We start from the raw sequence: 12,344 nt of genomic DNA, 5'->3' as shown, positions 1-12,344 counted from the left end.
CTCGCCCGGGGAGCAATTCAGTGTAGAACTATGGCGTTATATAGAACCGCCACTGCCTATTCTCCAGCACATCACTTACTTCCCGGATCTCGGACTAAACTCCGCGCTTTGCTTTTATGATGTGGAGCAAGCCCGAGATCATATTTACGTTAATTACAGCCAGCCGAAACGAATAAGCGGCTCCGTCCCTTTGCCGCCTATTCAGGGAGCCTACGGAGTGAGCGAGGAGCGATAGTAGATTTGGGCGCACACCCATGACAGGCGCACACCGTGACAGATCATCATAATTTTCTTTAATAGTAAATAATGACTCCAGTTGCGCTCTACCATCGCTGGCAAAACCCTTATAAAATAGAAGTTAAACGAATTTACAAAACTTTATGCGTGCAGTTAGGCGTTGATTCTACATACAGTAGGAAAGTAAAGAGGAGCAGTGGTGGACTGGCCATCTGGAGCACCGGGAGTTTTCCTGCCGACAAAGCGCGCGTGTTTATGTTACCGCGGATCCCAGTGGAACAATCTGACTACATGTGCAGTGCCATTGAAAAGTATTTGCCCCTTCCTAATTTTTTATCCTTTGCATATTTGTCACACTTGTATAGGTGGATTTTCCCCTAAACACTTTATGAGGAAAAGACAAACTGGCCTTTTTGATTTATTTAATTAAATTAATAGCAATTTATGCTATCATAAGGAAAATATCAATTTCTTCCATTCCAAGGATTAAAAACGGTAACAATGTCAACTTTAGAATCTAAAATCCAGAAGATAAAATTTACACAAATTTAAAAAGAGGCCTTAATCACTGAAAGTCTTCAGAAGAGCCTCAGATTCAAGAGGTTTTTAAAGTGTGGAGAGGTACATTACAGTTCCTCTGAATGTATAGGTGAGAACAGCTGATTCACACTTGGGGAGAGTGAATAATTTGCATTTGAATGATGTCTGGCATTGTAAAGCACACACACACTAAAAGTGTAAACAACTACCCAGGATTAATAGGAAAAGGAGGCACCAAAGAGAAGGATTTTTATTTAGACTATAAAATAAAATTAACCTGCGTCTATTTTTAGGCGTGCCAGCTGCCACTTTTAGTTAGAAGTTTTCAGTACAAATCTTATAATGCTCACATGACATCAAACATTCCCCTTGTTAATATTTTAACTATTATTATATAAACTAGTGAGTGAGGAGCGATATTGATTTGAGTGCACGCGGTGACGGGCTGAAAAATCTATTGTCTTTAAAAATGTAACAGATGAGGACTCAGATTAATGTGCAAAACTATATAAGACTACATAGCCTTTATAAAACATTTATTTAAGCGCACTCACAATAACGAAAAAACGTTGTGATTTTGTAAATGTTTGAAAGCAAATAAGGTGCGCTGTTCTGTGTTGTTTTTGGTGAACTTGAGCGCTTGAACGTTTTTGTAAATGCTCAGAGTCAGTCTGCTTGCTGTTTTCCCGACACATTCATAATCATTAATCTACTTCTGCCAGTGCGCTCTGAAAAACTTTATGCATGCAGCTGAGCGCTGATTAAAACTATGGAGTAAATTAAAGAGGAGAATCACAATGCCGAATCGAAGTCCGGAGCCCAAACCTTATTTAAATTAAATTAACAAATATTATAAGTAAAAAAAAAACAAAAACAATAGCCCACGTTTCGAAATTCTTTCCGACATGAGTTGGCTCGGTGTTATGCGCAGAGCGCCAGGAGATTTCCTGAAGCTCCAAAATCACTGGGGCATTTTTTTTCTAAATAGATGCTATCTTTAATAACTAATGGAGGTTTTGACCTGTATACATACGCATTTTTGAGGGGTTTAAAACGAATTAATAAGTCCGAGCAGACCTACATGAAAGGTGAGAAGTGAGTAACTAAGCGCTGTCGCGTTGTATATACTGTACAACACGCGTTTATCAACCTTTTGATAAAAACGCTGCCTCTTGTAAAGTGAAAGTACTTTACAAAAGACAAACAGCTTTATTTCAGTCATGAATTCACAATCACATCACATTCCAGCTATTATTTCCAGCCGTGGTTAAATAATGGATGAAATAATTATTCAATGCTGGACACAACCAGTAAATATGATTATCATTATTAAAAGCCAGAAGAACTTCGTGTTCATAAAATAATATTTACTTACGATTGACGGATAAGACTTTTTTTTTTAAAAAGCCTTAAAAAAAGTCATCTGGGGCGACCGTAATATACCTCAGAATTCACATTTTTATGTATCATTAAGACTAGTTGAACTCATATCAGTAAGTAGATAAACTGATGAAGAAAGATAAACTTTAGTGCCCTTTCATTTTATGAAAACCATTATTTCACAAGTGTATTCTATAATATCAGAGTCTCCTTCATTATCTACGGTGGCCCTGAAGTGCAAAACAAATTAACAAAACTGAAAACAAAATAACAAAACCCAAAACAAAGTCACAAATTCAAAACCAAATTAACAAAACGGAAAACCAAATAACTAATATCTGACTGGCCGAGAAGTGCAATACAAATTAACAAAACGGAAAACAAATTAAAAACAAAATAACAAAACCCAAAACTATTTTTTTTTTTTTTTTGGGGGGGGGGGGGGGGGTTGTTGTTTTGTTTTTGGTTTTGTTATTTTGTTTTCAGATTTGTTAATTTGGTTTTGAATTTGTTAATTTGGTTTTGAATTTGTTAATTTGTTTTCCGTTTGGTTAATTTGTATTGCACTTCTCGGCCAGTCAGATACAAACTGGAAAAGATAGGTATAGATTGCGAATAAAATGCTTACCGCTAATTGGACGAGACATCTGTCACTTAAGATATACAGGAAGTACTGTAGTAGCGGTAGATTCGCATGTGTATAAATGTGCAAACATTATTGTGGTTTCAAATATGGCGAACTTACGGTGGCCCTGAAGTCAGTTTTGTTAATTTTTTTGCACTTCACGGTTATCATAGTTTAAAGTGAAGCAGAACACACAAGAAACAAAGATAAAGAAACAAGTTCCTACTTCCTGTATATCTTGAGTGACAGATGTCTCGTCCAATGCCCCATGCCCCATCTGGCGGATATTTAGTGAAGCGCAACACATTTAATTAAATTCCTGAATGTTGCTTACGGCAAGTCGTGGCACGCCGCACGCTAAATTGCGGCATCTCGCGGGAAAACACGCGCAGTCTTAATGGCCACATCTGTATATTTAAAGTGCATACACACTCGTCATGAAAGAAAATCATCATTTTACCAGAAAAAGTTAAACTTCACTCATGCACACACACATGAAACACTTGCAACAACTACACATGAAATGCGCACACATACACTTTGGAGACTCGCGCACATATACACAAACTCTCCGTACACACAAACCTATGAGACACACACACATACACACCCACCTCTCTGTGCACACATGACTGCACAGGACAGCGAGCTGTAAAAAAAATAAAACAAAATAAAATATCCTTAATCCAGATTTTATCAATCAACAACATGCGTTTAACCTAAAGTAAGACTTGTCACACTGTAACTAGAATATTTACAAAACTGAGGTACTATAGGCTTCTACTACAGTGGGTTAGTTTCAGCTGAAACTCATGATCAATGGTGTTAATGTACTTAGTACTAATTAGTTTCAGCCAAATCACTAAAAATAACAAGGGACTATGGAAGGTGTTACTCATTTATTTATTCTCTACAAACTGTTAACTTCTTGTACTGATATTAAAAATATAAATATAAACATTATAGAATAATGACAAAACTGAAAGGTTGTTTTATGAATAAAAAAAAACCCCTAAGTTAAAGCAGATGGGCTATAGAACAGATCATGTTATATATATATATATATATATATATATATATATATATATAAAACATAAATTTTTTTTTATATATATATTTTTTTTTTTTTATCATAAATGAACAGCTCTAAGTAGATGAATATAGTCAAATTTACTATAGACTTTTACTATAGTGGATTCCTGCCAACAGGGCAAGAACTTAAAAATTTAACGTCTAGCTTATTTGGTTTATGATAATCTTATAGTAGAAAACACAAGGTAAATTTGACTATTCATTTACTTAGGCTTTTACTATAGGCTTTACGTAGGGTTCTGTCAGACAACAGTAATTTATCTTCAGTCTGTCGAATTCAGCGGACGTGGACTCATCGCTGTGCTTGTTGTAACTGAAAAAACGCTGCAGCTTCTTCAAAGTCTTGAAGACAAGACACCATGTTAGGCTACGTCTTGACTCATTTGCATACTGACAGTGATTGGCTGTTTACCGGGGAAGGTGTGTGTGTGTGTGTGTGTGTGTGCGCGTACTTCTTGTACTGTTATAAAAATTCTAAATGTAAACAAACAAAATACAGCTTTGTTTTTCTTAGAGGTAAACGGAAAAGTGAAGTTATTCAGCTGTTTAGTGTCACTATGCATATGTTACACTCAGTGTAGTTACCGAAATCACTTCCACATTTCCCTCGCTTTTATTACATGATTCTTATGTGACCATAAGCAGTAAAATATTCCGCAGGTTTTAATACACCGCGGCCAAGTGAACCACATTCCCGCCGATTAGGCGCGTGGTCCGTTGCCCGAGGCATAATCTTAGTGTTTGCTTCGGTTATGACATAGCATAGTTTATTATTTGCTGTGGTAGATCTGATTTATACAAATTAAATATTGTTTTAGCGATAATTTCACGGAGGCGAGTTCAGAACTCAATCGCTGCCAGTGTCAGCAGCAGCTTCCCATTCAAAACAATAGGCGGTCAAAATGACCGCTGAACCGCGTTATAAGTAGGTCACACTGGCGCGGCGCTTCTAGTGTTAACTAGTTTTTCCAGAAAAAGTCAAACAAAATAAAAGTAGACAAAGTAGCAACACTATGAGTGAAAATTAGTAAACTCGGGCCAAAAACCACAAAAAAATTAACAACTGTACTCAATTTATTTCAAATGTTTTATTTAAAATATATTATTATATTAAAATAGATATATTTTAACTACAGAAGGAGTACTTTTTCATTTAAAACAAATAAACTAAACTATAGTTTGTAACTATTTAAAGTATGTAAAACCTACTTTGTGGGTGAAGCACTTTTTACAGTGTCTGTACTAAGCTCTGTGTACGTAGCACTTGTTAATATATCACATATATTTAAAATATCGCCAACCCATTGTCATATGATTCATGAACCAGTAACATCATAAAATCTTGAGGATAAGTGCATTGCATCCATATGCACTATAAAAGCATTTTAAAATGACAAAGATCAGCAAGATTCATTTCCAAGACATCAGAACAATGAGATCTGCAGGATGTTCCACTCGAGAATTCACCAGTAGAATTCATCGCCATCTGAATTCTATTGGTGTTCACGCAGCCCTCTGCACAATCAGAAGACATTACAAAGAAAAGACAGCACGCAAACGTAATCCTTGCAGAATTACTCCGTAAGTTATTTAACTTGGCGCTATCACAAATGATACAACAGTAATATTTTTTGTAGTTTTTTGCCTAACGTTTTAAATATTTAATATATTTCTCCTGTTTTAAGGGACATTGTCACAGCCATAGAGAACATCACTGATCAAAACAATGTAATGGCTGCAAGATTGGTGAAAAAGCAACTATTGTGTGACTTTGGTGTGGACATTAGTGTGCGATCCATACGCAATGTCAGACAAGAACTTGGATGGAGGTATGAGAAAACTCAACATTGTCCCATGATCCGAGACTAAAATAAAAAGCTTTGTCTTCAACAAGCTCAAAAATAGATCAACGAGAAAGAGCTGTTTGATGACATAATTTTTACAGATGAAACAACAGTTGCTTTGAATTGTTTTGCCACGATGGCGTTTTGTAAAAGAGGAACACGTGTGTTCAGACCAAAACCAAAGCATCCTTTAAAAGTTAAGGGGTAATGTTTGGGGGGCAATATCCAGGCTTGGACCAGGACCGATTGCAATATTTGAAGGGATAATGGATCGGTCTTTCTTTGAGGAAGTTATCATAAAAGAAACCGCCGCTCCATACATCAGGGAAACATTTGGAGCTCACCACCGTTTTTCAAAAGTCATTGCCGTAGAGGGCATTAACTGGGTCAATAATTCAGCTGAATCCCTTGATATGAATCCCTTTAAGATGGTATGGCATGCAATGAAGGACTATATCAGATAAACAGCAAAACCAACTACAAAGACCGATTTAATTGCTGCCATAGATAAGTTCTGGTTTGAAAAACTAAAAGATACTATATGCAACAACCACATAAATAGACTGTTTAAAGTTCTTTCAGTCATGGTCACAAATCAGGGTGGACATACCGGAATGTAGTAGATGTACAAAACACAAATTAAAGTGTAATCTGTCTTAATCTGTATTTCTGCCTATGTAACCACTCAATAAAAACCTTACAGTAATGAAAACGTGGTCTGATTCTATTAAATAGAAATATATGTAAAAAGGTATATTCAGCTTGCTCTCTTAGTTGGAAAATAGCATATTAAACTGATTAACCTAACTAATGACAAGATTGTGAAAATGGTGGAGAGTTATCACATATCGTCTGAGCATGTAAATTTTATTTCGCATGTAAATTATATTTCGCACCTCACTGGGGAAAGAGATGTCGAGAAGAAATTGAGTCAAGAGCATACTAAAACTTTTCCCCAATTTAATAATGGATTCAGCAAAATAATTTGTTGACGGTGGGGGTATTTTGAGTACAAAAATGAAAGACAAAAAATACTACTATAGTAGTAAATACTTCGAGAAAAGGGATGCCGCGACTTGCCACGGCTGCGCGCGGCAAGCTGTAAAAATGCCCTTCATTACCTGTAGGGGGCAGTAATGTTCCAGTCTGAAGTATTGTGTGTCTACTGAAGCCGAAAATGTGTTCTCTCTCTTAGGCGCCCATTAACAGCAAGCGACGGAGCTCATAAACGTGCCGAGCTCAAACTGTAAATACTGATATGTATTTATTCTTCATTTTCTTCTCTCCTTCTATAAAGATACTTCGTTAACTGCGCTTCCTCCATTCAGTATTATTATTATTATTATTATTATTAGTAGTAGTAGTAGTAGTAGTAGTAGTAGTGGTACTGAGTAGTGGTAAGTTGCGCGTGCGGCTTTTTAATCAAAAGGCTGATAAACGCGTGCACAGATATGAGCAGATTTATCAATAAAACTACAGAAATGAAATGAAACAAACACAAAAATATGCGCTACTTGTTGAATACAATGCGACAACACGCAGAATCCCCAGGCTTTGACTGCGCTTTGTCTATTCATTAGTACTGTAGTAGTACACAAAAAAATGCTGGGTTTTTGTAAACAACATCATTGGATTGTTTATGCTGGGTCAAAATTGTGTTATTTCGGGTACTTTAATCGTGTTCATGCAGAAAACACATGGGTGAACACGATGCTTTAAGAATTTAAGTAAACACGGATATTTATAAGTGCGATTTTCATTTAAATTCAACATTATAATGGTTAGTGATTGGTGCATGGGCGTCAACGCGCACGTTCTGTAATATTCCATTGTCATTCATATTAACGTTGTTTTAGAGCTCTTTACCAAAGCATCCTCTAGTTAGTAAGTAAGTAAGTAAGCAAATAAAAGAGAAATGAATAAATAGCTTTAAATGGTACTTTAGCATAGTAAAAGTACCCTAGCCTACTGTGTATATATAGAGTTTATATATAATTAAAATATTATGTACAAAGAAAATCTAATTTATATATTTGTGTTTCATTAAATTCTATAGTGTAACGAAAATAGTGTAAATGTCTCGCACTTATATAGGCTACTCGATAGATAAACGCTGGCTTTTCCAACATGCCAGCGCGCTCCGATGTGAGCCGATTTATTCAAGTCATAATTAGAGAATATATAGACAGATAAATAACATAGAGAAAGCATAATGCGAAGTATAAAATCCAACTATTAAGTCTGATTTAATTGCTATCATTAATTTATCTATTTAAATCTATCTATTTTAGGCATAGACATCGCTCTGTCTTGTTAATTCATCTAAACCCCCCTACAGTATTTGCCAACAGCGCACACAGTTTGATAATTTCACACCTATCGTGAATGAAAGGTAAGAAAAGATTCCGCAGAATCTTCTGACACAGTGCTTGCTCTGAAGGACTATACTCAACAAGAATATAGAGAATAAGAATCATATTTATAATAAGATAATTAATTAAATAATAAAATTATATCAATTAAGAACTTTATCTAAAAGCCAGACCGACCAAATTTCTCATTCACTGCTGAAGTAGTTAAATATTCTTATACTGTAGATACGTCGGTTACATTTTAAAAGTACAATCGCAAGTAAATTACAAACTGCATGTAATGTTGTAAATTATAAAGAAAACAGTATTAGACACAAATATATATGATATGGTAGTATATAAAATGAAAAAGCTCAATGAGTGCTCAAATCTAAAGCAAACGCAATTATTAATGTATTTTGTATATTTAAATTCATTCACCCGTTTAAGTTATATATGTGTGTGTGTTGGGGGCTTGCAGCAGAGGTAAGACATAAACACTGAGACTGTGGCTCAGTGTTTAAGTTTAACTTCTACTGCAGCTAGAGCTTGCGGCTAAACTTAAACACTGAGACTGTGTCTGAGTCCCGAACAAAAACTTTGGGGCTTTGAAAGAAAAAGCTCTGCCCCCTGCTGTAGTTTTAGTAATACGTGGTACTGACAAGCAGCCTGCATCCTTTAATCGAAGTAGGCGTGGTGGATTGTAAGACACTAGCAGTTAACTCAGATACTGCGATGCGAGACCATTTAATGCTTTATACAAGAGTAGTATTTTAAGATCGATGCGAAATTTCACAGGAAGCCAATTCAATGTGGATGAGATAGGAGTGATGTGCTCGTATCTTCTGGTTTAAGTGAGGACTCTCGCTAATTGAAGCTTGTTTAAGCACCTTGTTAAACAACCAGACAGTAAGGCGTTACAATAATCCAACCTAGACGTGATAAAAGCATGAACTAGTGCATCATTTGGTGACAATATATTTCTTATCTTGGCAATATTTCTGAGATGAAAGAATGCTATCCTGGTAATATTATCTAAATTTGCTTTGAATAAAAGGCTGGAGTCTATAATCACACCAAGGACATTACAAGAGACATTACAAAGCTCTTTGATGAGTTGTTACGTAAACCCTTTATGGGACAGGTTACCATATAGTTCTTTATGCACAACGAAAGCATTGGTGGCAGCAATGTCCAAGAAGTGTAGAAATATTTTTCTGTACCACTTTATTGTTTTGTGCTGTGCCATATAGTACTGTAACAGCTGATCAGAGAGATCAACGCCACCCATCTAACCCTAGGTAAAACAGACAGATACTTCTCGTGTGTCCATCCACTTCACAAATACAAGAGGTCCATCCCGAATCCACCTGACGGATCCCCTGGCAGACTTTTTTGAGAGTGAATTATCTGCATTCAGAGGGCAGTCCTTCCTGTTGTCTCTGTAAGTCCCCCATGCACCAAACTTCATGGAAAGCAAGTCTTTGAGGAGCTTTGGACTTGTGTAAAAATTGTCCATGTTCACGTGGCACCCCGAGCCCAAAACTTTACAGTCCAAAAGAGACGTCACTGCATCATATGATAAGCCATGGGGAAAGTGGTTCTTTCCTGTGTACACAGAAAAGTCTATAGTGTACCCATTTGAGGAATCAGCAAGAACAAACAACTTAAATCCCCACTTAGTCGGCTTGGCTTTCATGTACTGGGTCATTCCTGTGTGTGCTTTGCATGCCACCATTCTCTCATCCACAGCTAAATTTCTTCTAGGAGGATAGATAGATTTGCAAGCATGACATATAGTGTCCATAAATGGTCCAACCCTGAAAAGACGATCGTGTTCAGATGTGCCCCTCTTCCTGTCATTCTCCTTGTCTGCAGCTGGGTAACTTATGTGGACATTCCAAGATATCATCCGGTATCTGTTCCTTGACATAACAGTTACTGGAAAAGGTACTGTCAAAATACTGTTCTGTCTCCAGTAGCCTGTGATGGAGGACAACTTCACCATGGCCATGTAAAATACGATCCCACTAAACTTACTGCTAGCCATAAAACTAGCAAATTAATGCGGTCTAAAGCCTTATTCGGACAGGACTAGTTTTACAGGGGGTCAGTGAGGAAATTTGTTTCACAGGCGTACTTTGTGATTTTAATCCCATCCGAATCTTTCTCTTACACGACCTCTGTAAAAAATAACAGAGCAAATTATCTACTATTTTTCAGCAAACTCGTCGGTCCTCTGAGAAATCTAATCCTGTCCGAATGCGAATGTCTGTGATTGCCGATAAGGTTTTTTCCAAAACGTGTTTTTTTTTGTGTTTTGGTCAACTAGCGCGCCGGTATTCAAGTTTGCATACCAATAATGAATGGAGAATCCACGCATCCTGGATATGTGGTCTTGTGCAACGCCCACATACAACACAGACACTTCTACCTCCGTAATAAACACGAAGATGTTAGTCCCGTCCGAATGCATAAATGAAATGATAGACGTTGTCTGAAAAACAATCAAACTCAGAAGTCGCTTAGAAAACTAGTCCTGTCCGAATAGGGCTTAAGCCTTCTTACTCAGTGGAGATAAGCAACTAAAAGGCTCCATATCAATTTCTCCATATCAGCCTTCTGTGTTGTTAACTGGCCCTTTTTGCAGGACAGTAACTTAATTACCTCACCTCTGTTGTTTTTTTTAAGTTTGTGTTATTTAATGTTTTTAAGGTTTTTTTAGGGTTATTTAAAGTTTATTTAAGGTTTTTCAGTGTTATTTGTAACGAGGATGAGAGAAACCTTATTTCGATTCTCTATATGTATGCACTGTACATTTTGAATTGACAAAAAGTAGTTACTATATAAAAGCCCTTACATTTATTTACCATACTGATTTTATTACTTATAATCCATTTCAGATAGATGGGAGCAAAATGGCTGACCTTTTACCAATTTACATGATTGCAGGACAGTCTATTTTAGTTGCACTTTCGGATGGTATGTAGTCAACAATCCAAAAGAGATGGAAGAAAGTAAAACAAGTAAACCAAATAGGACAGAAGAGCAGTGTTTACTTTTAGCTCTATGTTCTTTTTTCCGCCATTTTCCGCCTTCTCTCTACTCTTAACAATTTTCACCCTAGGAGCTGTTTTTAGGACTAAGATGTTTTATGAATAATTTTTTATCTTATCTAAGTCATAATTTTAAGAATTTTCTTAGAATTCCATCACTAGGAGCATTTTTTAGGTTTAAGAAGCTTTGTGAATACAGGCCCTGATATCTTCTGTAAGCCTTTCTGAAACCACAGCTTAAAACCCATGTCTGATTTCCCTGAAACAAATAATGCATTACCCCAAATGCGAAAAAATTTAGATAGTACTGGCGTTTCTCCCAGCTCAACCTGTGGCTCATGCCATACTATAAAAGGGGTTCTTACAAATGGGTTAGACGTATTTTGTTTAGGTTTCTTTTAAGAATTTGAATATATGTCAAGATTCAAACTGCCTGTACATTTTCTTTCAATCTGTATCTATAGAATGCAAGATGAGCTAGCAAACCAAAAACATGCTGATCTCCGCTGGGCTGCCTTAAAATACCAAAAAAAAAATGTAGAGTCGCAGCTCACCTCGTTTATAAGGTAGATACAGAAGTGATAGGCGAAGCATGGCGCATCTATTATTCCAAATCAATTTAACAAATGCCTCCTTTATGCTTGGGAAAAAAGGATGGAGGATAAGTTAGGGGAATTGACTGAAACAATATATATGTATATTTATTTTTATAGTATTTACCCTCCCAATAGTAGTGAGAGAAAGAGACATCCATCTTTCGTTCATCAGAGTTATCAGGAGTATAAAGCACGGAGAGTTTGTGTGTGTGCGCGCACGAAGAGTTTGTGTGTGTGTGCGCACGGAGAGTTTGTGTGTGTGTGCGCACGGAGAGTTTGTGTGTGTGTGTGTGTGTGTGCGCACGGAGAGTTTGTGTGTGCGCGCGCACGGAAAGTTTGTGTGTGTGTGTGTGTGTGCGCGCACGGAGAGTTTGTGTGTGTGTGTGTGTGTGTGTGTGCGCACGGAGAGTTTGTGTGTGTGTGTGTGTGTGTGTGTGCGCACGGAGAGTTTGAGTGTGTGTGTGTGTGTGTGCACGGAGAGTTTGTGTGTGTGTGTGTGTGTGCACGGAGAGTTTGTGTGTGTGTGTGTGTGTGTGTGTGCACGGAGAGTGTGTGTGTGTGTGTGTGTGTGTATGCACGGAGAGTTTGTGTGTGTGTGTGTGTGTGCACGGAGAGTGTGTGTG

The 12,344-nt window shown here is 37.0% G+C and overlaps 1 protein-coding gene and 1 pseudogene across 1 annotated transcript in view; both read left to right on the top strand.

Annotated features, from left to right (window-relative positions):
- LOC128507372 (uncharacterized) overlaps positions 1-12,344 on the top strand; it is a 100,849-nt gene that overhangs the window by 20,357 nt on the left and 68,148 nt on the right. The window lies entirely within an intron of this gene.
- On the top strand, positions 5,265-6,338 carry LOC128507371 (uncharacterized; annotated as a pseudogene).

Source organism: Clarias gariepinus, chromosome 19 (genome assembly GCF_024256425.1).
Source record: "Clarias gariepinus isolate MV-2021 ecotype Netherlands chromosome 19, CGAR_prim_01v2, whole genome shotgun sequence".
NCBI classification, from domain to species: domain Eukaryota; kingdom Metazoa; phylum Chordata; class Actinopteri; order Siluriformes; family Clariidae; genus Clarias; species Clarias gariepinus.
Note: the sequence above shows the minus strand (reverse complement) of the source record. Positions and strands in the feature narration are given on the sequence as shown.